General features: G+C 38.2%; 1 protein-coding gene across 1 annotated transcript in view; it reads right to left on the bottom strand.

The window, feature by feature from the left end:
* Positions 1 to 22,883, bottom strand: part of LOC140338515 (neurexin-2-like) — a 346,284-nt gene that overhangs the window by 268,547 nt on the left and 54,854 nt on the right. Inside the window, exon 2 of the mRNA XM_072422758.1 lies at positions 12,345 to 12,421. The gene's annotated coding sequence lies outside the window, so the exon portion shown is untranslated. The remainder of the gene's footprint in view (positions 1 to 12,344; positions 12,422 to 22,883) is intronic.

Below are 22,883 nucleotides of genomic sequence, written 5' to 3'. Positions count from 1 at the left end.
TGCTGGAAAAAAAAAAGACTTTTAAAAAAAAATATTTTATTTTTATTTTATTTTTTTTGAATGTTTAAGCAAGATCTGGTGATTTCTAATGTGTCTCTAGGTTCCTCCTGTGTCACCGGGACTGTGTCCCTGCTGTCCTTTACTGAGTCACTCTACCATGCGTGCACTGATGAGTCTTCTACCAAATTTAACAGGAGCCTTTCAAGCTGCATGATTTTCCCTGTCAGACTTGCTCATTTAGTTCATTTGAGGACAAGCTGTCAGTGATTGACTGAAAGAGCTGATGCCATCATTTTTTCACTGCCCACATGAGGAAGAAGCCCTCTCTTTAAACGACGGCCCTGCAGCCATTGGGTGCAAGTGGGTCTGGTTTTTGAAAAAGTTGTAAGACTGCAGATTGACATGCAGCATTTCATACACACAGCTATCACAGTGTGCTGCCGATGATGTCAATACACGTGCCTACTTGTACATGCCCATTTGTGCAAATACATTTATAGGCAGCTTATTTTTTTTAATTACACACAGCACAAGCTAAAGAATGGGGTTGGGACTGCCTCTGTCACAGCGATCTGTTCAAAGGATTAGAGCTGCGGATGAAAGTAAAAAGTCTTAGTAAAACCTGCTGGGGTGAACTTTGAATAGGAAACATCTTGTAGCCTGACGCGTTTCACCAATAAACTTCTTCAGGGGTATGTGGAGAACGCTATAACATTAGGAGGTACAATATTTAACATTAATGCAGTTTTAGTTAAATATGTTGTGTGTGATATATCCATACATAGTGTGTGATTTTTGTATAGATAAGTTAGTGCTTTATAAAAAATATTTAAGAGGGATATTTAAGAGGGATATTTATGGTGATAATATGTATTATATATTAGTTTAATGTAAATCCTAGTATAGAGGTTGAGGTATGTTAAAAAAAAATCAAGTTGATTAATTTGGAGTAAAAAGAGGGTGAAACATGTAATGACCTACATGTTTTCAAAATGTTGGGTCCTGGATAGCGGAAACCTATTCTTTAGAAAGGGAAATGGTATGCAGGCAAATTGTCAGTTTCTCTGCACACGGGGTTGAGCCTGCAAAATGTGTGATAAGAGCAAATAGACAAATGAGGCTCTTGTTTTAGTTATAATGTTCTCCACATACCCCTGAAGAAACCTATTTGCAAAATGTGTCAGGCTATGAGACATTTATTATAGGTTGTATACAATTTAGGGAAGCTCATATAAAGAAAAAGGTCCTATACCTCATGATGTATCAAGTGGGTTCTGGACCTATTACTTATATAATGTATGCTATAATTCATACATTATGTTATAATTATCCTTAAAGAAAAAAAATATTTCTCTATTCTTTTCGTCCTTTTAAATTTATGTCCTAATGACAATATAGGGGGGCAACCTAAGCCAAAAGTAAGATATTCAATTGAAAACGTATTTTTTTTTATGGCCTGAGACACTAAGGAGAAGGCTTAAGCAGGTGATGGTTTGTACTTACCTGAAATATGAAACTACAGTATATATACCTATACCTACTATGTAAATGTCGATTTTTTTTTTTGCAATTTTTTATTTTGTTTATGCTATGACATTATTATCTCCATATAAAATTGTTTAATTGTTACTTTTTTACTAACGTCAAATGTGCTGTTTTTTTCACATATATAATATGGTTAACATCATGTATTTATGTTACTGTGACCATATATTATATTGTTGTGGATATTCCTCTATGTTGCACACACACACAGACATTAATTTCTAAACACCCAATTTAGAGCTGTTGGCAGGGGTGTAGTGGGGCGGTCACGTGTAGGCACGCCATGCCCTCACTTTTTTTCGGGAATGAGGCGTTTACATAACTATGATGCGCATGCGCGCTCTCCATGGATAGTACTGTGCCCCCTCTTTTTTTTTATTACTACACCCCTGCTGTTGGGTTTTTTAATTTTGTACCCAATCCTGTATTACGGGCACTCCTGTTTTCATACTCTGCTTATTTACAGGGGACGGTGTCTCCAAATTCTCTGATCTCTGATTTTCTGCTCCGTCGTATGGACATACACTGGTATTGTGTGTGCCGCATTGCCTCGCAGGCATCCCCATTCGGGATGCCTCTTAGTGGCAATGAGCAGCGAAGTTGCAGGTAAAAGTCCAATGCCCCTGATGTCACTCTGGAAACAGTTCTCCTCCCCTATCCATGTCCAAAAGGGCCGCATGGGCTTTACTATGAGGAATCCCAGGCGCACGTGCCTTTGTCAATATAGGATGCCATCTGTTTCATATAAAAGGCCTCCTACTTGTCACATCTCTTTACACTGGAGAGGCTGCAGCTGTAGACGTCCCCCTCCCTGCACAAAATAACTGTCTAAACTTCATTGTACAAGTATTTATACTCTCCTATGAGACTTCTCACTTTTTGTCTATTAAAGTACAGGTAGTCTCCGGGTTAAGGACATCTAACATATGGACACCTCCTAGATATGAACGGGCCTTCCCTGCTCGCTGTGTTCAGAACGGAGGCTCCTTCTGCAGCCTCTTATAACTCTTTAATGACCAAGACAAACTTGCAGTTGTCTCTTTTTGCATATAAAAGCACAGCTCTATAAAGATTTTTTAAAGATTTTATACCGTAACTGACACCATGCTGCCTAATAATATGTTGAGACAAACATCTGTCCCAATTGCGTTTATTGAAATAATGTACATGTTCCGACTTACATACAAATCAACTTAAGAACAAACGTACAGTCCCTATCTCGTATGTAACTCTGGGACTACCTGTAATGGTATATGTGGAAGGCCAAAAGAACAAAGTGCTTAAAGTGGTTTGTAGGCTCTCCTAATAATGGAGAGTCAGGAAGTAAATAATTTATGATGTATTTTCTCTTTAACTACTGCAATAAGGTATCTAAAAGAATCTACCCAGGTTCAAATTGTTAAGGGTTCAATAAGTACCTCTTTGAAATTTTGGGTAACCAGCAAACCTTTAGGCAAAATTTCATGGGTGGGGGTATGATTCCTGTCAGTAAAGTGTTGCCAAAGTGTTGCTAATAAGCAAGCTGTTAAAAAAGGCATGTGGGAGAGCTTTTTTTTCTCACACATGCTTAAATTGTAATTTATGGCTTGAAGATTATGCAAACCCTACAAATCATAATCTGTTTTCCTAAAGAAGAGGATCAACAATATACAATGAAGTAATTGGGATGTTTAAATGTTGTGCAATGTTAACTCTAGTTTAAATTTCCAGGAAAATATTTTATAATTCACTTTAGTTCACATTTAGTTCACACACTATATAATCTCCAGTTGTTTGGGCAAGTTAAAACTATTAGACTTGGCTGAGGAAATACCAACATGTAGTAAATCAGGTTTACTGCAGTTAGCGTCTAAAAACATAAGTGTAGCATATTTTAAGGAGAATACAACTAAAGTGGTCAATATTGGAAAATTATCCTGATGTTCTCATGTATCTTAGACTTGTAAAAGTATGCAAAAGCTGACTTGCAATAAAATGGTATGGATTCCGCAGAGATGGACATAATCTTGCCTATGCACAGGCAAATACAATCCAGTTTGGGGCACCATTTCACAAAAAGGATGTTGTGGAAGTGGAGAGAGTGCAGAAAAGGGCAATTTTTTCCAATGGACTTAAAGGTTATTGCAAAGGAAAACGGAGCACATTTTGCTTCTTGACAAAAAGAGGTTTATTCTCTGTATAAGAAAGAGATCATTTACATTAAGGCCTTTAAAATGGAAAAGGTTTTGAAAGGCATAGTAAATTGTTTAAAAAGAAATTACCGCATTATGCAATTGTCCATAGGTGACACTTTAAAAGCTTTCCTACATTACCACTTTAGAGTAAACTATAAATAACAGCCATAAAATTTTTCCTTGTATGCTGCCGTATAGAGATACCCAACACACATTAGCTATGTAAATTCTGAGACCTTTTAAATATGTGGGTGTTCCATATATTAAAAAAATAATTCCTTTTTTTCTTTTACTTTATTTCTATCACAAGGGGACTGATAAACCTTCATTTTGACAGCATAGCACAGTAACAGTAAATAAGAAGACAGGTTTGCATAAGCCCTTGTGTGGTTTGCATAAGTCCATGTACTGTTCTACCAGAGAATAACAACAGTCTGTTAATGCACAGCAACATGCAGGATACATTCTGCCAAACTCCTAGCATAGCCACAGGTACTTCCTGAGTGTTTTTTTTTTCCAGCGATTTATAATGAGCCAGGTATATCCACAGGAGGAGTAGCAGCTTGGGTGGCCAGGCTGCAATTCCATACAATCTCTTCCACAACCAAAACTCCAAGCCCTAGAGTGAACTACAATCCTCACCAGTGTTCTCGGGAGCACAAAACACCACAATCCACATCCTACCTGATATTATGCATTATCCTTGACTTTACGTATATATAATTAATTGCACATGTAATTAGAAGCAGCGTCGCCGAATCAACCCCCCCCCCCCCCCCCCCCAAGCAAGGTCAGGAGAAGAACGCCACTGGCAAGGCACACCGGCCAGAGCTGCAGACCACGTCCACCATACAAATCCCAGGCTCAGGGAAATGGGGCTTCAGATCTGCGATGAGAGATTAGGCGGGGTTATGGCATTCTTATGTCACTATGGGTAAGGTTTCTCCCCCTTTGAGTGACACCCGTGGTGTGGAGACGGTAATTTAAGTGGTTTGCAGGATCAAAAAGGTTGGCAACCACTGATTCGGAAAGCAGACCGCAACAAGTACATGCTGTTCTGAGCACCTTTATTCTAGACCAAGGGTGCCCAACCTACTGGCCGTGTGCCACTTTTGGCATGCAGAGCTGTCAGATCCATTCCTTTTCTCATTCCCTATCTGCTCTCTCTGCTCTTTGTCTTGTGGGGGATCGGGTGCTTGTATTTCCTATGTTAATATGCGAGAATATGCTGCCAGAAAAGAGGGAGCTTCTTGAGCATGCTCAGTGTGAGCTCCCTGACAGTGGGTGTGGACTACACACCTGGAAATCAGCTGTGGCTGCTTCCTGCCCACCTTGTACTGTAAAATAATCCCAGCAGTAGCATGAGAGCTGTGCCTGTGTCCATGCAGCTGTCATTATCCCCATGTATAAACCTTCATATCTCCTTCACTGATTGTCATAGAAATGTGACATTTTCAGGGTAGAAATGGGACCCTGAGAGCTGTAACATTAAACAACTGTTAAATAATTTCAGCTCTCTAAACATAACAAGTTGCCAGATATTGGGTCACAAACATATAATTCTAATAGCAATCAGTGATATTTACACATTAAGGGGGACTATTTCAAGATCAGGGTCCCCAAAATTATTTTGCATGTTGGGGGCCCTCTCATGGCAATAAATATTACACTGCCAATTGTTTGTGAGCTTTGGTCCCCCCTTAAAGTTCACTTCAAAGCTGTGTTAAGGTTGGCAGTGTGGTTGCAGTGTGGTTACCCCTTCCTCATGCCATGGAACCCTGGCTTGGGAGACACGCACAGTACTACTCACTGCTGCCTGGAGTCAAACCTGCAGGCGCTACGGTGCAAGGGACTGAGTGGCTGGCAAGCTGCCTGTTACACCTAGCTGACCCACTTGCCTTCAATTAACCCCAATTTCTCTGGAACCGAGGGATGAAGCCAGGAGGAAACCCCTTTTGCCCCCCCCCCCCTTCCCTACTAAAATGTTATAGCTATCATATCATGCTAACTTGTCACACATAGCTATCCCCTTACTCTCTATGAACCCCCAATTTCTCTGTAAGAAAAAGGAAATGTAACAGCAAGTGGATGACTCCACTCCAGCACCATCACAAGATATGAAAAACTATACCTGTCATACCTGCTACCCTTTCACTGAAAGCCGGCCAATTACCTTCTGTGAACCCCAATTTCTATTTAACAGTAGAGAAAAGGAAATGATGGATAGTTGGGGACTCTTAAGGTAACTCCTGCCCACTAAACTTTTATCACTTCTACCATGCCATGGTGCCCTGTCAGATAAATATCCACCTTTGTTCTTTGAACCCCAATTTCTGCTGAAAAGGAAGCTGTATGTATAATAAAATGTAGGATAAGTGGGGGACTCTTGTGCCTAACTCCTATCTACCCACAGCGGCTTTTGTTACATTGCCACAGTGCTTGTTGTGAGCCCCCTTTAATTGTGAGAGGGGCTTGTTCTATTTTTCCCTTCAAAGTCTGGTGGCATGGTTTCATTTTCAAAAAAAATTTCCTGGCATATTTGAATATGAGTCACCCTACTAATTTATAGGCAAGGCAAAATCATACCCCACCCCTAGCTGTACACGTTGTGGTAAAGTACATCTAAACTAAAGAAAAAGATTGCAATATGTTACAGCTTATCAATACTATGTCTAGGTCATAATAAATTACTTATTGACACTTTTGTCTGCCACTGAATATACATGAAAACAAACTGAACAGTTAGCCATGACATATGGTATTGTAAAATGGTAGTCTGCGTATACAAGTGTCACATTTAAAAAGCTAAAGGAATATTGGCAATTGACTTGGGACAAAAATCTATTGTTAGTTTAACTGCTCAGGTCAATGTCAATTTGCCATTAAAATAAAGGGTAGAGACCAGCAATATTTGTTATTATTATGCATTATTGAATATTAGCAAGGAAAAGCAATAGCTCTGTCCACGGTGAGGTGATCTAGACTGTTTATTTAGAATAAAAGATTAAAAGTAAAAGATTAAAAGATAGAGCAAAGCAAAGCACACGTGTGGAGACCCAATGGCACAGGATCAGGAGGTCTGACTACTAGCCTCGAGTGAAGCCCATTTCAGTTAGAATTCTGAACACCAAGTGGGTGAACAGGCTCTTTAAATCATTGCTGCATTTACCAGCACTGTTTGACAAATACTTTTGTTTTTCGGTACAATTAGTACTGCGCAATCCAATGTTTGTAACATGGGAAACTCCTTACTTATTCATAAATCTTCCCCCAACTATCCCCAACCCATCCTCCACTAGTGACTGACACCTGTCCAACCTTTCTGCCACCTTATTTAACTGTTCTAGAGTAAATATCCCTCTATCATTCCCATAAATCTTTCCCCCAGCACAGCAGAAACCCTTCCATTTAGGTGCAAACCATCTCTGGCATAGGTTGTACCCCAATGAAAAGTCAGCCCAGTTACTTTTACTCCAGGACTTAAGCAACCCACCCCTACTAGATGAGCTGTTCTCCCGGGTGGTAGGGGGAGAAGTAACATCTAGGGCTGACACCACTGGGTCTGCCACCTGTACATCTTCACATAGTTTTGCAAATTTGTCAGGGTGCTCAAACACAGGGCTGGCCTTCCTTTTCTGCCAGCCCCCATCATTTCCTCTAATTACAGTAACCCAGCTCCCTTCATGTTCATCCTGACTAACCTCTTCACCCTCCACATGAATGCTATTAACTACCTGTTCAGTGGGACTTACCAATTGAAAAGTTGTTCTAAGATAACCAGAACTAGTGTCTCTTATACTGTAATTATTGTGCAGCTTGTGTAACTTCTTAAGTGAAGAACTTAAAGGGCATAATTTAATAATTTAGCTAATTTATCTCCAAGACTGGAGAATAGAGACTGTCATGGGAGAACCTCTAGCAAACTTGTAATGTATCTGATCCACAATTAAAAACATTGACTAAATAATAGCAAATGATTTTAAGAAATCCATTTCAGGTTTTCTGGTTCACCCATGATAGTCTATTTCCCCAGTCTTGGAGAGCATTAATAAATCAGAACCAATATGTCAGAAATTATGACATGACAAAGTGTGTGGTATTTAGTTGAGATAATGTGCCTGTAAAGTCTTTAGTTGGTTTTAAATAGTTAAATTTTAATTAGGACCTTACGTCTCTAGATAAAAGGAGTAGACCGGGACTGGCGTTGTTGCACGTTTCTAGCATGACAAGGAAACAATATAAATTCTCTTTACTACGCCACCTCTTGAACGCGGCTAAAGCCTGCATTCCTTCATGTTGGAAGAGTGAGACATCACCATCAGTTGGACAATGGCTGAGGATAGTTACAGATATATATTGTATGGAAGACCTGATGTCCACAGACTCGGGAACTTCCAAAAATGTACCTGTACTTGGTTTTACTGGATTCAGCTCAGTACCACTGCCGATTTTACTGCCCTCTCCTCCCAGTAGTCACATGCTTAAAAGTTCTATTCATACCAAGGAAGTACTAATTGCAATTTGTTGTGTATTATAAATGTTTCTGTTTTTACTGTACTTGTGTCCCCCCCTTCCATTTTTTCTTACCTTACCCCCCCTTCTTCCCTTTCCCCCATTCTTTATTTGTTACTGTATACATGAAAAAAATGGTTTCTGAGATGTTCCAAGTGCTCGACATTTCAACGTATTGTTCATACTTGCCTGTGTTATTGTTGTTTTCTATTGTTTATTACTATGTACATTTTGCTATTTGAAAATGTGATTTATTTCTGTACCTGGAATTGCCTCAATAAAGATTGAATTATTTATATATATATATATATATATATATATATATATATATATATATATATATATATAGATATATATAATTAAGACACAGCGCTGAGAAATTGATTCCTACTGCAGTTCAGTGATAAAAAAAGAAAAACAAGTGGCTTCCTATAAAGTTTGCAGGTCTGTCCATTGAAGCTCTTACACAATCCTGAGAGCTTTAAGATATGGGGTTTGATTCATAAGGTGCTCCCTGTATAGGCATTTTTATTTTGTTCCTTAAAGTGTATCTTTTGCTGTGTAAACATATCTAAACACAAGATAAGCCATGGGATCAGGCAGACATTATTGAACTTCTCCCCTTATCTAGCCCTTATAGAATCATCCGCTTATCTGGGAGAAACACTGTACCTAGCAAGTTCCTACCTCATTTTTCTCATCCTCCATCTTGCTCTCCACAGAGTAAAAATATCAACTATTGGTGCTACTACTACAAATGCTACAAGAACAAAATCCAAAGAGGAAAAAAAACTAGCATTTTTAGGCAATTAGTCTGCGTTTGTAAATTTGTAAATTCATGAAGAAGAAACCCGTACTAGACAAAGTTCACCTGCCACATTACTAAATTAATAACCCACTTTATGGTGGAAAGAGTATAGCAAAAGTTCATAGGAATACAACAGGATAGGCTTTACTGTGGACGCATTTCGCTGTTATGTCTTCCTTAGGGGTCACAGAGATAGGCAAGGGTCATTGTATCCAACATGAGTTTCAATGAGCTTTGTGAGTATAAAAGAGGTTATGAAATATCAGGTTATGTTTCTAAAGATCCATGGTGCTACCAGCAGTTTTGGATTGGATGCACCCTTTGCCTGCCTACTTTAACTCCTACCTCGCAGATTTGTAGGAACATTACTGGATATCCCACAGTGCGCTGCAATCAAAAAAGGGGAGGTGCTTCCCCGTATATAAAAGGGTTATCTACCCTTTTAGGTAAAGTAAAAATTTGGGTCTTAATTTGGGTTCAGAGTGAAGAGGCTTTCTCCATGTACAAAACAAGCCATACTTGTTTAGTCTTTTTCTAATTGCACAGTCATGAAAATTAAACATGCTAACTGAAACCTGTTGATTTTAAAATATAGCTCAAGTTTTTTCATTTTCTCTGATCATTACATGGTCAGACCTCAAGGAAAATTCACTAGGATGTGCACTCCTGGGAAGACTGGCAAATTTTCTTGAATGTTTTCTATCTGTGAAAAATCTTTCTCACTGTAGAATAATGGAAATTTGGAATGGCAAATTGCCTGATAACCTGATGTCTTTCCTACTTGGCATTGTGTAAACGCACACCTGAATGCTCCAGACAAGAAACTTCCAAAACATCTTTTTTAAGGGTGGGCCCACTTGCTGATGATTGATTAATTAAATGCATTGGATTATCAGCATCTGGCTTGTACTTACCCTCCTAATTCCTATGTAAGTGGTAAGAGTGTACTTCATTTGCTTTTGTGTTATTCAGTCTTGGCACTAGAACTCCAGGTCTAAGTATTGATCGTCTGATGTGGTGATCTCCTACCAGACAGGGGGTCAGTTGTTCCAGTCCTTGTTTTTTTTCTTTCACCCCCTAATAAAAACACCCCTCCTTCAATGACACAATTGCTTAATTGCCTCCCTATAGACTCCAAGGCCTTACTCCTCCTCTGTCCTTTGTTCTGATTAAGCACCTGGTCTCCTGTCCAGCATTTGTCAGTGTCTCACAACACTGGCATGGCAACTAAACTGAACACTGCTATACTGATCAACTGTTTTGATTAGGGGATCATCTTCTGGTGCCCATCGAACTCTCATTTCGTCCCACCAGCTCTAGTAGACAAATCTTGTAAGTCGTAGGGGCCTGTGTTAAAGCTTGTGCGATTTGTGCCCAAATCAAGTCTCAAACATTGCACCTGCAGGTCCTTATTTCCCTACTCATTCCCAAATGCATATTCCACTGTGCCATATTCCTATACACCTTACCACAACCTGAACAACTGTAAAGCCATGGGAAGGAGAAAGGTCAGGATTGGAAAGCTTTGTGGGATCACCCTCAGCAGCAGCCCTGGTGCCCACCTTCACCTAGGAAATATTCCAGCTTTATTTAATGCCTACCGGTTTTGCCTTTCTCTATGAGTTCAAATTACATTTTACATCTTCAGTATGTTTCTTGATATCTCTTTGCATAATTCCTTGTCCTATCATCTGAAGATTAACAGACAAACTAAAGTTTAAACAGGCTTTGGAACAATATCTACTTGTCTTTCTATCTGCCCATCAAAATGATTGGGTTACAAACGATTGGCCACAAAAACCTTCTTATTGATAGTATGAAGAACTCGCTATTCTTCATTATCTGTGGCAAGCATTCACATCTTCCGTGCCTATGCATTGTAGGCTCTAATCCCGGAATAAAGTTTGAATTTCCACCAAACATAATCACCTCAAGGTTCCTTTCATAAAGTATATCCCATCACTACTGAGATCATTCCAGTCTGCTAAAAACTTTGTCTGCCACCGCATTTCAAATTAAAATGTTTGTTTGGCTCAGATATCGGGTTCTAAAGTAATTCTGCCAGTTTATCTCAAGAATAATAAGTTCACCAAGCCTTGCACTCCAAGACTGATTATGGTAGTTCCAGTATCTTACTGACTGAAAGACCATTGGCCATTGAAACCAAGATAGATCCTAGGTCACATTCAACTTTTGCTTGCCATTAAAACCGGGACATCAGCGGGTAAGGAGACTTTTGCCCAGTCTCATAAACTGTCAGTGACCCCAGTCCTACAAGCGACAAAAGTCCAGTGGTTTCAAGTGACAACTCTGTGCCCTTTAATGCACTTCTGTGTTTTTTCCAATTTCCACCAATGCCAGGCATCCAAAACACCCCACCCCACCTAGGACCCTTTTCACCTATACCTCTTTACACAATGCCTCTAAACTCTTTACCAAAACTAGAGGCTGTTCTGCATCTATATACTAATAAGTTAACATTGTGGAGAGGCCTTTTGGCCTAAGTAATAGGTTTAATGTCATATACTTGAGCCTGTCATGCCTGAAAATGTTAACCTTTATTTTCTAGACTTTGTTATCGTAAGCAGTGGTATAGCTACAGACCAGAGACCCTGATGTGGATTTTGGACCTGTAATACCCCTCTGCAGCAGCTCTGTATCATAGTAGATGGTCTTCAAGCTGCAGACTTTATGGTCCAAGTGTTAAGTTTTGTCCTTTTTGGAAAAGCTCCCAAACATCAGGAGCCCCGCTTTGAAAAAGGAGCATCTTTTTATATCATTATTACATTCTCCCCTTCACATTAAATCACTCTTTATATCATGACCCTATTAACATCAGAACCCTCCTTCACATTTAGGTCCCCCTCCCTATTCAAATCAGAATCTCACTATCATTTACTGCATTTATATCAGACTGCCCCACTTTTCCCACACCATTTTTATTCTGCATAGCCATACACGTGTACTAAGTGAGAGTGCCACGGGCACTTACCATTTGTTTGGTTATTACCTTATGACCACCAACACTCCCAGAATTCCCAGAAAGGGTTGAGGTCAAAACTGAACCACTCATTGCTGCTCATTTGTAGTGTATTTACCATGTGAACAACATTTGAAAGTTTGTAAACAACAACTAGTTTTACCTCTTCCTTTTAATAGGTTCAATACTAGTTGGGGGATCACAGATGGCATTAGTTAATGATGGGATTGTGCAATAGTATTAACCATTCTATTTAGAAGATCATATAAATACTTTATTGTATAAGATGAACATGGGTAATAAAACAAATATAGGGATAACTTACAGGCTTTCTCAGACAGATGTGAAGGTGTGGAATGCTCAGTTTTCTGATTCCTATATTCTCAACATGTTTGTACACACCTGCAGGAAAAAAAAAAACATGCTGTCACTTACATACAGTTCTTTTCATACTTTTTGGACTACATTGAAGTAAAATAAAATTAGAATTAGAAAACTTTGGGCTCAATTTTTAAAGCTGTTAGACAATCTTCCAGGTTCATGTCCCGTGATTGTCAGTTTCACTGTGTTACAAATTGACCCCTATGTGTTTAAACACTATCCTATAGTAGGTCAAGTTTTCTAACACACTTCAGAATTCAAATAGTGTATTTTAAAGGGAAATAATTAAGTACAAAATATAAATAAATAAATTAAATGTTTAATGAAGATCTATGTAAATCTGAGATAGATGATTCATAGTTACATAGTGGGTCAGGTTGAAAAAAAAGACATAAATCCATCAAGTTCAACCACTAGGGAAATAAACATATTCATAGTTTCTAAAACATTAAATTGGCTACTAGTGATGAATATGAAGACAAAATCAGTACTACACAGATGCAATATTATATTGGAAACATTTACCACAGAAACAGGAACTAGTGGTAAATAACAAATAATTATATTGCATATATTATTATTTATCACAATATAAACACTCTTAAGATGAGAAATGCAACATTATTAGGGAACAATAATATTGATAGAGTACGTCAATATGTATCCAACCCATGAGCTACTAGGCAAGACCATTATGCATTTGTCTAAATTGTAAACAGTTTAGTGTTGTAGTTCTAATAAAAAAGGTTACATTTTGTAATACATTAAACTGTAAAAACGCTCTGGATTTTCCAGTTAAACAATTTGAAATCACTAACATGAAAAAATACCAAATAAATCAGAGATCACACAATGATTCCTGTACCACAGATCTAGTCAAACGACAATAGATTTAGCATAAAGGATGAAATGGTATGCTAAGATCTTAAATGGACAACCCTGGGTGCACCAAACACTCAAATCTCCACCCTTAGTGGTTTAGCCAGATGACCAGCACTGTTTCCTATTAGGTAAGGCAAAAGTGTTATGTGAATAATTTTCTAAAGCATAAATCTTTTTTGGGTCAGAGCCAATTTTTCAAGAAGTGATTCGATAGCCCCCCCCCCCCTCCCTTGGGTGAACTATACTATACTAAACTATATATTCAAAAACAAGAGCAGATTTTTTAAATTATTTTATTAGAACATATCAACAATATTGGTGTATTACCCAAAAAATAATTAAAAAAAATATATAAATCTAATAAAATGAATAAACTAATATTAGTGAGATGAGCATGGTGGCAAGTGGCCAGCTATATGTAACAGGAACCCTGCCAGACGCTCAGTCTCTCGCACAGCAGCGTCTGCAGATTTGACTCCAGGCGGCAGTGAGCGACTCCCACTAAGCAGGGTTCCATGGCATGAGGAAGGGGTAACCTCACCGCCATCTCAAAGCAGCCTTAAAGTTTGGCGGACAAATTTATATTTGAGGCACCACAGTGCACAGACAATTGGCAGTACCCTAATGCTCAATTCAATGGAAGTGGCCCCCGGGGGTCCCTAATATGCAAACTCATTTTGGAGGCCCTGGTCTTGAAATAGCCAACCAACACAATTTTTACTTTATATAGAAGGGTAGAAACAAACAAATATGCAAAGTCGGGTAATGCCGCAGCGCTTAAGACAGCTCTGACCTCACTTAAGCTTAAGCCTATTGGTATAGTGCAGTGTTACCCAAAACAGGATATAAATGGAGATAAAGAAGAGGAAATTTTTGAAAATGCCACATATTTTGAAAAAACACAAATGTTGTGTCTAAAAGTAGGTAGGCACAGATATTGTTTAGTGTGCTGTCAAAAGAGAATTTAGCATGATGCTCATACTGTACATACCTGCTCAATGGATACCCATTGTCTATGAAAAAAAAACTAAGAAAGAAAATGCAGGTTGGTTTGTTCACCCTTTTCAGAATATTACTCTTTGCACACTAGGAAAACATCCCATTCATCTACTTTGTGAGGTCTTGATATATTTGGTGTTTTAAAGGAAAAATTTAGAATGTAAACCCAAGCCGAATTACTTTTGAGTCAATGCACCTAAGCATCTCATAACTTCAGTTTTCCATTTAAATGGAACCACATTTTATATATTTGGGTTCCTGGGAGGGATATGTAGAGGAATTTTCAGGTTAGGCCAAATGTGTCCTAGGTGAGGTTCTAGTGTCTTAGGAGAGGTTCCACATCAGGAGATCCCTGATGTATTCTGTTTTAAAAAAGAATCTGAAAGCACCTCATTTTCTTTGACTTTAGCAGAGGGATCTGAATAGAGCCCCATGATTCAGGATAACGCAGTGTCTGAGGCCAATATAAAGAGAGTGTCCTGTAGAACCTCCAATCTATTATCAAAAACATTTGCAGCACCAGAAGATAGTAGCAACATTCAGAGATTATGAGTTGGTAATAAACACACAGCAGCAACAACTGTTATAATGGGCCTGATTTATTAAAGCTCTCCAAGGCTGGAGGGAATATACTTTAATCAGTGAACCTAGGTGATCCAGCAAACCTGGAATGGATTTCTTAAAGTCATTTGCTATTTGTTAGCAAATGTTTTGAATCCTGGACAAGATCCATTCCAGGTTTTTTGGATCACCCATCCCAGCCGATTGGTGGGGTTGCTAATTACATACACCTTGTTCATCTTGGCAGTTTTTGCTGTTACTAATTCTAGATGGTAATCTCCTTTTGTCAATCCCGGTACATGTGAGTAATTCAATCTTTTATTACTTTCTTTTTATCCGTAATTACGTCATATCAATACTATAATTTATACCTTATTAGTTCCTATGTTTTTATCCTGTACATCTTAGAATACTGCTGACAGTATTTATCTTAATACCTGATATATAAACTGTCTTTTTCCCGTAGCTCACATGTTGCAAGCCCATACTTACCCCTGAGGAAACCAAGTTCTCTGGCAATATTCATCAGTTAAATCTATATAAAGAATGAAAACTTCATATCTTGATGTTTACTTATGGACTTTCTCAATTTATTTTGGGAAAAAAAAATAAATTCCAAATAACCCCATAATAGGATATAATATGTCTAGTGCCACCTATTGGTTAATTTACCCCATCCCTTATTTACCCTTTTATTATTGCAAATCTGTATAATTCCACTACTGTACATTATGTATGCCATTAATACATAGTAGAAAAACGTTTTTGTCACTATACCGAATGCTAGAAAAACCCCTCTAGTCTTTCTTTGCTCCATTTTTATGGAGTATGAGTAACAAAAGAAGCCCAGATATTCCTTATGTGTTTTTAAGGGGTCGTGGCAATTCCCTTAGCCTGGTAGTAGAGATTTCCTACAGGGTCAGCAGCTAAAGTGTGGAAAAAGGAAGAAAACTATTATTGTAATTGTTGCACTTCAAAAGTTGCGCTTCACTGTGACACTGATAATTGAAAAATGAAAAACCATCTGCATATTTGTTAGGTCATCTTTCTGCTCTCCAGCTAGGACAGGGCAAGTGCAAAACATGGAGCTGGAAGATTCTCCACCAAGGAATGTTTTAGTGAATGTCAGATTCACCCCCTTATAAAAAGATCTCTTTGTGTACTGCACATTAAGTAGCACTATGACCTACATAAACATGGGGCATTTTAATAAATAGTTCATCCTCTTTTATATGTACTGAATCTTGTTGAAAAGGGCCTAAAATGTTACTACAATAACGAATATTAAATATTATGTGAAGGATTACGAGGTAAAAAATATTGTACTCTAGTAAATGTATGTAAGGCTGGGTCTACATGGACGGTTTAAAAAACGCATATAAACGTTCCTACAATGTTTACTTATGTTGTCATGCACTTTTACAATGGTTTTAAAGCTTGACTTTAAAACGCTTAAAAACTTTTATTGACACGTTTTACCGCGAATTCCTGCGATTTGACATAAGCGTTTATAAAAGCTTTATAAAAGTTTCAGGGAATACAGGGAGTACAGGGGTACATAAAACCCCTGAATGGCTGAGAAACAGAAAACCTCAGCCAATCACAGAGCACTAGAGGTGAATGGAGAGCCTTGTCCTCATTTAATCGCTAGTGCCCAGAGATCCCTCACTGTCAGGAGGAGTCCCACGGCTGTGCTCATGAATGAATGAATGCAGCCGAGGGAATTATCCTATCCTGTCAATGGGATAACCTGTAAAAAAAAAAAAAATTAGTTACACAAACCCACACACATTTAATAAAATAATTTAACATGTAGACTAAGCCAAAATGAATTTATCTTATTTTATATTTCTATTGATCTCTCTCACAATATTTACAGGCAAGTCACAGTCTCCAGCAAAAAGGACAGGTACACATGTTATTACAATGTCAGGAGTACTTACAAAAGTTAGCATTTATTTATATGGTTTAAAACAATATTTCAAATACAGTTGTTATAACTGCTTAAAAAGTGTGAGCTGGTGTTAGGTTTTATTTTGTTTCTTGCTTAAATGAATATGCCATTTAAAACTACATTTTACCTAATATTACCCTATTCACAGATTAACAATGCTGCTGTATACTACTGCAGAACTAAGACTGGGTACACACATGCAATAAGTGACGTTGGAAAGGATTTTTTGCACAAACCTTTCCAACGACAAAAGACTCCACGATGCATGAACGAGCGCTATATATACTGCTCAATGAAGAGGGGAGGGGAAAATGACTTAGCAGCACCCTGCTGCGTTCTCTACCCTTCACTTTCATTACAATCGTTCGTCCTAGCGGATCCACAGACGACAGACGACGAGCGCTGTACACACGCCAGATTCTGGTCCCATATCAGCCCTGATGCGATTATGGGACGAGAAACATCTGACTATGTACGTAGCCTTACAGTGTTGTCACTTTGGTCAAGGAAGGAAATACATATAATGCATCTACTGGCAGCATCATTAGGTAATGTAACAAAGCTATATTACAGAACATTAGGTAATAATTCTAGTGAATGACTGTATTATATGGTAATTTATTTTTGTTTTTCATATAGCTCTATTTTAAAGCAACCCTGTCAATCACATACAAAATCTTATTAGCAGTTCCCTTAAAAAGGTCAAGGTCACAGTTCTGCTGGTACCAGGGTACCAGCTGGTAATCGGGTCCTGCAATAGGGTCGACGGGTGTATTGTCCTCACATGAGTTCAATGCACTTGCGGCCCTACAAGAGTTGCAGCACGTGCTCTGTACCCATGTGAGTACAGAGCACATGCCACAACTGCACTAGGGTAGACGGATGCAGTGAGCTCACATGACCTCTCCCTTGAAAACAAAAAACTAAACCTCTTTTTTCTAGAAATTGAAGAATAATGGGCAATGTCTAAATGCCAATTAAAAACGTGCAGGGAAACTGAAGAAAGAAGAGTTAAAGGCTTCATTACTGAAGTTCTCGACAGAAAAATGCAGCACCCATTGCCTTACCTAAACTCATTTGCTCACCTCTTTCTAGTTGTTAGATCTGATTTGTCTATCCTTTTACTTCTTAGAACAGATATTTTACCAGTACATAAAGTATGCAATCACATTTATGGACCTTTTACACCCCTTAAGCTCAAAGACTTGTTCCTAGGTGGGCCATTGCAGGAGACGTTTGTCTTGGATAAGCATACCAGCTAGACAGTCTCAGCATAATAAAACAAATCTGTGTTTAAAAATGGCTGTAAATTTTTTTTTATTTTGGTACCAGAAAATTTTCATTGTTGTTTTATTCTCAAAAAACCTTTAATAGTCCAACAAGGTACTGGGACTACTATGAAACAGACAATCCTAAGATTTCAGGATTTCAGATACGTATGCATTGTCTACAGCAGTGATTTTCAACCACTGTGCCGCAGCACACTAGTGTGCTGTGAGAGATCTTCATATGTACTGTTGGAAATTATCCATCTACCACTGTCGAGTGTCTGTGCTGTAGTGACTGGCAGAGTAATGTAATACTCTTCCATGTCAGTGGGTGGCAGTAGGTACCAATAATTGCCTTGTTTATTCTTAGAGACAAAAGAATTAGCTACAAAGTGTCATTTTGTAACATTTTGATTTGTGGTGTGCCGCAGGATTTTTTCAATGTAAAAAATGTGCCGATGCTCAAAAAAGGTTGTAAAACACTGCTCTACAGAGGAAGAAGTCTTTCTACAGATCATGGATAGATAATAGATAACAGAAGGGCAGCCCCTCTGCCCTTTCATACATTTAGGTGCTGTCCACCTTGTAACAGAAAACAAATCATGAAAGATCTACACTTCATAAAAGCCTGCAGGAAAAAAACAGGAGTTGAGAAAAAAAGCTTTCATTAAATTCAATTATAATTTATTTAATTAATTTGTTATGTGTTTGGTCTTTACCATCAACACAAACCCATGTTTTCTGATTTATAGTGAGAGAGAGCATCCAAGCTATTTGCACTTGTTTAATGCCATGAGGGCAGGGCTTAAAAAATTTAGAAATCAAAAGAATCCTTGTAAAAACTAAGCAATCAATATTTTGAAAGGAGGTCACATTTTCTCATACATCTTCTGATGGCAGAAGCCTTTATAAAAAGTGATGGCACAAACCTGGTCTACCAGGAGTAGCAAGAGAACCTATAGTTTTAGGAAGCACTAATTTTGGTCTTCAAAGGAAAAAAATCAGGCGACTGTAAAGCAGCTCAGTTTTACATTATGGCCTATTGCCTACTGACAGCTTAATGTTAAAAAAAAATTCTGTGAAAAGAAAAATCAATCTCTGTTTCTCCTGGAAGCTACACAACCAGCATAGAGGCATACTGTGGTATTAGAGGAAAATTACTGCTATCATGATTTCAAGAAATAAAGACTTGTAATAGACAGCAGGCAAGAAACACTGTAAAGTTGTACTGTTTCGAACTAAAAGTCTGATGTGTATTTCTTTACATGTCCAATACAACATATAGTTTTGGCAAGTATATACAAACTAGTGGTATACATAATTGTGTGCCTATTTGTTTTTGCTAAATCTAGACATTACATTGTCATTACAATGCATTAGACTTTTAAAACTTTTCAAGGATAAATTATACTTTTGCTTTAAAATAATAATGTAAACAAAATGATATCCAATTTTGTTTTGGTAAATAGGCTTAACAATAAACTGCAGCATATGTGTAACTAAGATTCCACATTTTACAATGAACAATAATATTGCTTTTGCTCTGAGTGCACAGAGGGTTGATGAGTATGTGTTAGAATTTTGGTAACACTCCACTGGAATTTCCCATAAATGAAAAATAAGCACAGTTTTATTTATTAAGGGCTATGGATCAAAGTTCTCCAAGACTGGAGAAGATAGACTATCAGGGGTGAACCAGCAAACATGAAATTACTATAATTAGCATAGTTAGGAGGGTTAGTGTATTGTTAATATTACACAGTATCTATATAGAGCAGAAATATTACGCAGCGCTTTACATGTTTTAGAATTGGGGAAGTAGTGAAAGGTTCAGTACCTCTCACTTTTGCCCACTGTAAAATTTGCAGACACGCTGCAAGTGACTGGAAGTGTGGGATGGCTTGATGCTGCTGCAGGTGTAGCCTACCTGTATTATAAACATATTTTCCAAATAACAGTACATTACATTATAATCTAGGTTGCAAAGGATAGACAACCTTACTGTTTAATATCTCCCACTGTCAAACTGGGGACACTGGGGAGGGGGCACACATAGTGAATACTAACGGTAGACCGGAACACATAGTGCAAAGTGGTGGTGGTGACACATACATTGCAATCTGTGGAGGGGGTCAAACACAATGAAGGCTAGGCAGGGGGCACACACAGTGCAGACGTGGAGGGAAACCCATAAAATCAGCTCACTGAACAGTCCTAGAAAACCAAACCCTCTCAGCCGTTACTATTGGTTGAGACTCACATCCAGTCAGATTCTCCCTGGGGAACATCTAACAGAGCTTCCAACTGTACCATTCTGTCAAGTAAAGTGGCTCCTGTCCAATGCAGAGATAGAAAAATCTGTACAGTACATTCCAAAACAGAAATGATGGAGGGTATGAGATGCACCCTCCCCTAGGCAACAGCCTGAGGGGCCTATTCAGAAAAAAAGCCCTGTGTAGGGACAAGTTGCGATCACCTTGTTATGGTAAACTAGATTGTGCAAAACACTGCAGGTTATTGTAAACTACGTTCTTTCATTTAAAAAACATGCAGTTTAAGTTGCTGTCTGTTGCCCTGTTGCCTGCAGCCCCATAATATAGTAATTCCATAAATTGTGCAAATAATATAGTCCAATCCTATGAAAAATTTCTCCTTTACCATTATCATTTACCCAGATGTAAGGTTTGGGGACGTAATATGTACAGTATATAATCAAACACAAATTGTTCCACTACATTTACCTACAAATACAGGAAATTTGTTTTGACTAGAGTATAAACCTAGGGCACAAAAGTTAGCTATCACTGTTACCATTCCAAGTGGTATTCAATAGAAATGTAAAAAAAAATAATGAAAAAAAATACATTCATGATCTGCTATTTTTAAAGCATTTATTCAAAATAATAGGTTTCATGGATCATTTGTTCTTAAAGTGGAACTATGCATGCAAACCATTCCTGCATAGATGGGTGCCGGGAAGGAATGAACTCCAATGCATATGCATGATAGGTATGTCATTCTGGCCTGGTCAATCAAGGTGGCTGAAGATACCAAACTCAGAAGAGGACCAGGTCAAAGTGCTTCCAAAGTAAGGAGAGGTGAGTTTAGTAAAAAAAAAAAAATGTAAACAGGCAAGTAAGTTTATTAATTGCAGAAGAGACATCATCCCTTCTGCAATAAAGAACCTGCCCGTTTGCATCTTTTTCTTTATTTTGTAGGTTTAGCTTGGCTTCAAATAAACTTTTGTACATGGTTGTTGGCCAGTAATAGAAATTGCTGTGTCTCCATGTGTCCTGTGTAAAGTATGTAACAAACACTGTTTAAATAAACTGTGACAAGTTAAGACCCAAGTAAAAAATGTATACCTTTTTTAACTCTTTAGTAGACATTTTATATAGTTTTCTTTAATTATCCTTATTTTAGTTTATGCTGACATTTGTCTTGCAGAGGACATAATCTAGCTGGAGCACCCGATTTGACTTCTCCTATGTAATTGAATATAGTGTTGCCAAGAATCTGAATCATATTCTCAGTTTTGCACCAAACTACACATATTATATCTATTTTAAAATGAGCCAATATATCAAACCTACATTATCTGAATAAAATATCAAACCATCAAGCCTCAGTCTTTATAGCAGACCATTATGTGCATCTGCTAACATGACTTGGCCCGCTTCCTTTTGTGTTACTGAACTTTCCACCAAATATTATGCAAATATGCAAATAGTAATGCACAAACATAGAAATTGCCTGCTCATGCATCAAGTACCCCATTAAATAATGAAGATTCTTAATTTGTTCCTTATATCTAAAGCTGAGTTTTTCATGAAATTCCAGGGCAGAGAAAAGCACAGTCAAGGCATGAGTATGCACTTTCTTGTGCCTGCTTGTACACTTGCCTGCTTGTACACTTGCCTGATTGACCTGAGGCTGGGTCTACATGAGCAGTTTTAAAAACGCATATAAACGTTCCTACCACGTTTACATACATTTTTATGCACTTTTACAAGCATTTTAAAGCTTACCTTTAAAACGCTAAAAAACTTTTATAAGCACCTATGACGCGTTTTACCGCAAATTGCAACGATTTTACATAAGTGTTTAAACAAGTTTTACTTTTAACCCTTTCAGGGAAGGAGTACAGGGGTACATAAAATCCCTTACTCATTCCCTGAAAAGGTTAAAATATGTGTAAAAAATTGGACGAGGCTTTAATGGTAAATTATTTTATTAAATGTATGTATGTTTGTGTAACTAAACTTTTTTTTTACAGGTTATCTAAATGACAGGATGATTTACATGGCTGCATTCATGACATGAGCACAGCCATGGGACTCCTCCTGACAGTGAGGGTTTACCGGGCACTAGGGGTTAAATGAGGACAAGGCTCTCCATTCACCTCTAGTGCTCTGTGATTGGCTGAGGTTTTCCATTTCATTTCTCAGCCATTCAGCACTAGACTTGAATGGGGAGCCTTGTGCCCATTCATCTCAAGTGCTCTGTTATTTGGCTGAGAAATAGGAAACCCTGATGACAGCTCAAGCATCATCAGGATTTCCCTTTCCTCAGCCAATCAGGGAGCAGAGCAATCAGAGTGGAGCTCTGCTTTGCTGACAGCTCTGCTCCCAATTGCTCCCGCAGCCCTAGAGGAACTGTGACATGTGTTCGGTATCTGTAATACATACTACAGCTCCTCTAGGGCTGCGGGAAAAATCAGGGTAACGGGAACGAAGCTGTCAGCATAGAAGCTTCCTCACTGTCAGGAGGAGTCCAATGGCTGTGCTCATGTCATGAATGAAGCCATGGAAATCATCCT

This window comes from Pyxicephalus adspersus, chromosome 9 (assembly GCF_032062135.1).
Source record: "Pyxicephalus adspersus chromosome 9, UCB_Pads_2.0, whole genome shotgun sequence".
Classification (NCBI taxonomy): domain Eukaryota; kingdom Metazoa; phylum Chordata; class Amphibia; order Anura; family Pyxicephalidae; genus Pyxicephalus; species Pyxicephalus adspersus.
The sequence above is the reverse complement of the archived record's forward strand: the minus strand, read 5'-3'. Positions and strand labels throughout refer to the sequence as shown.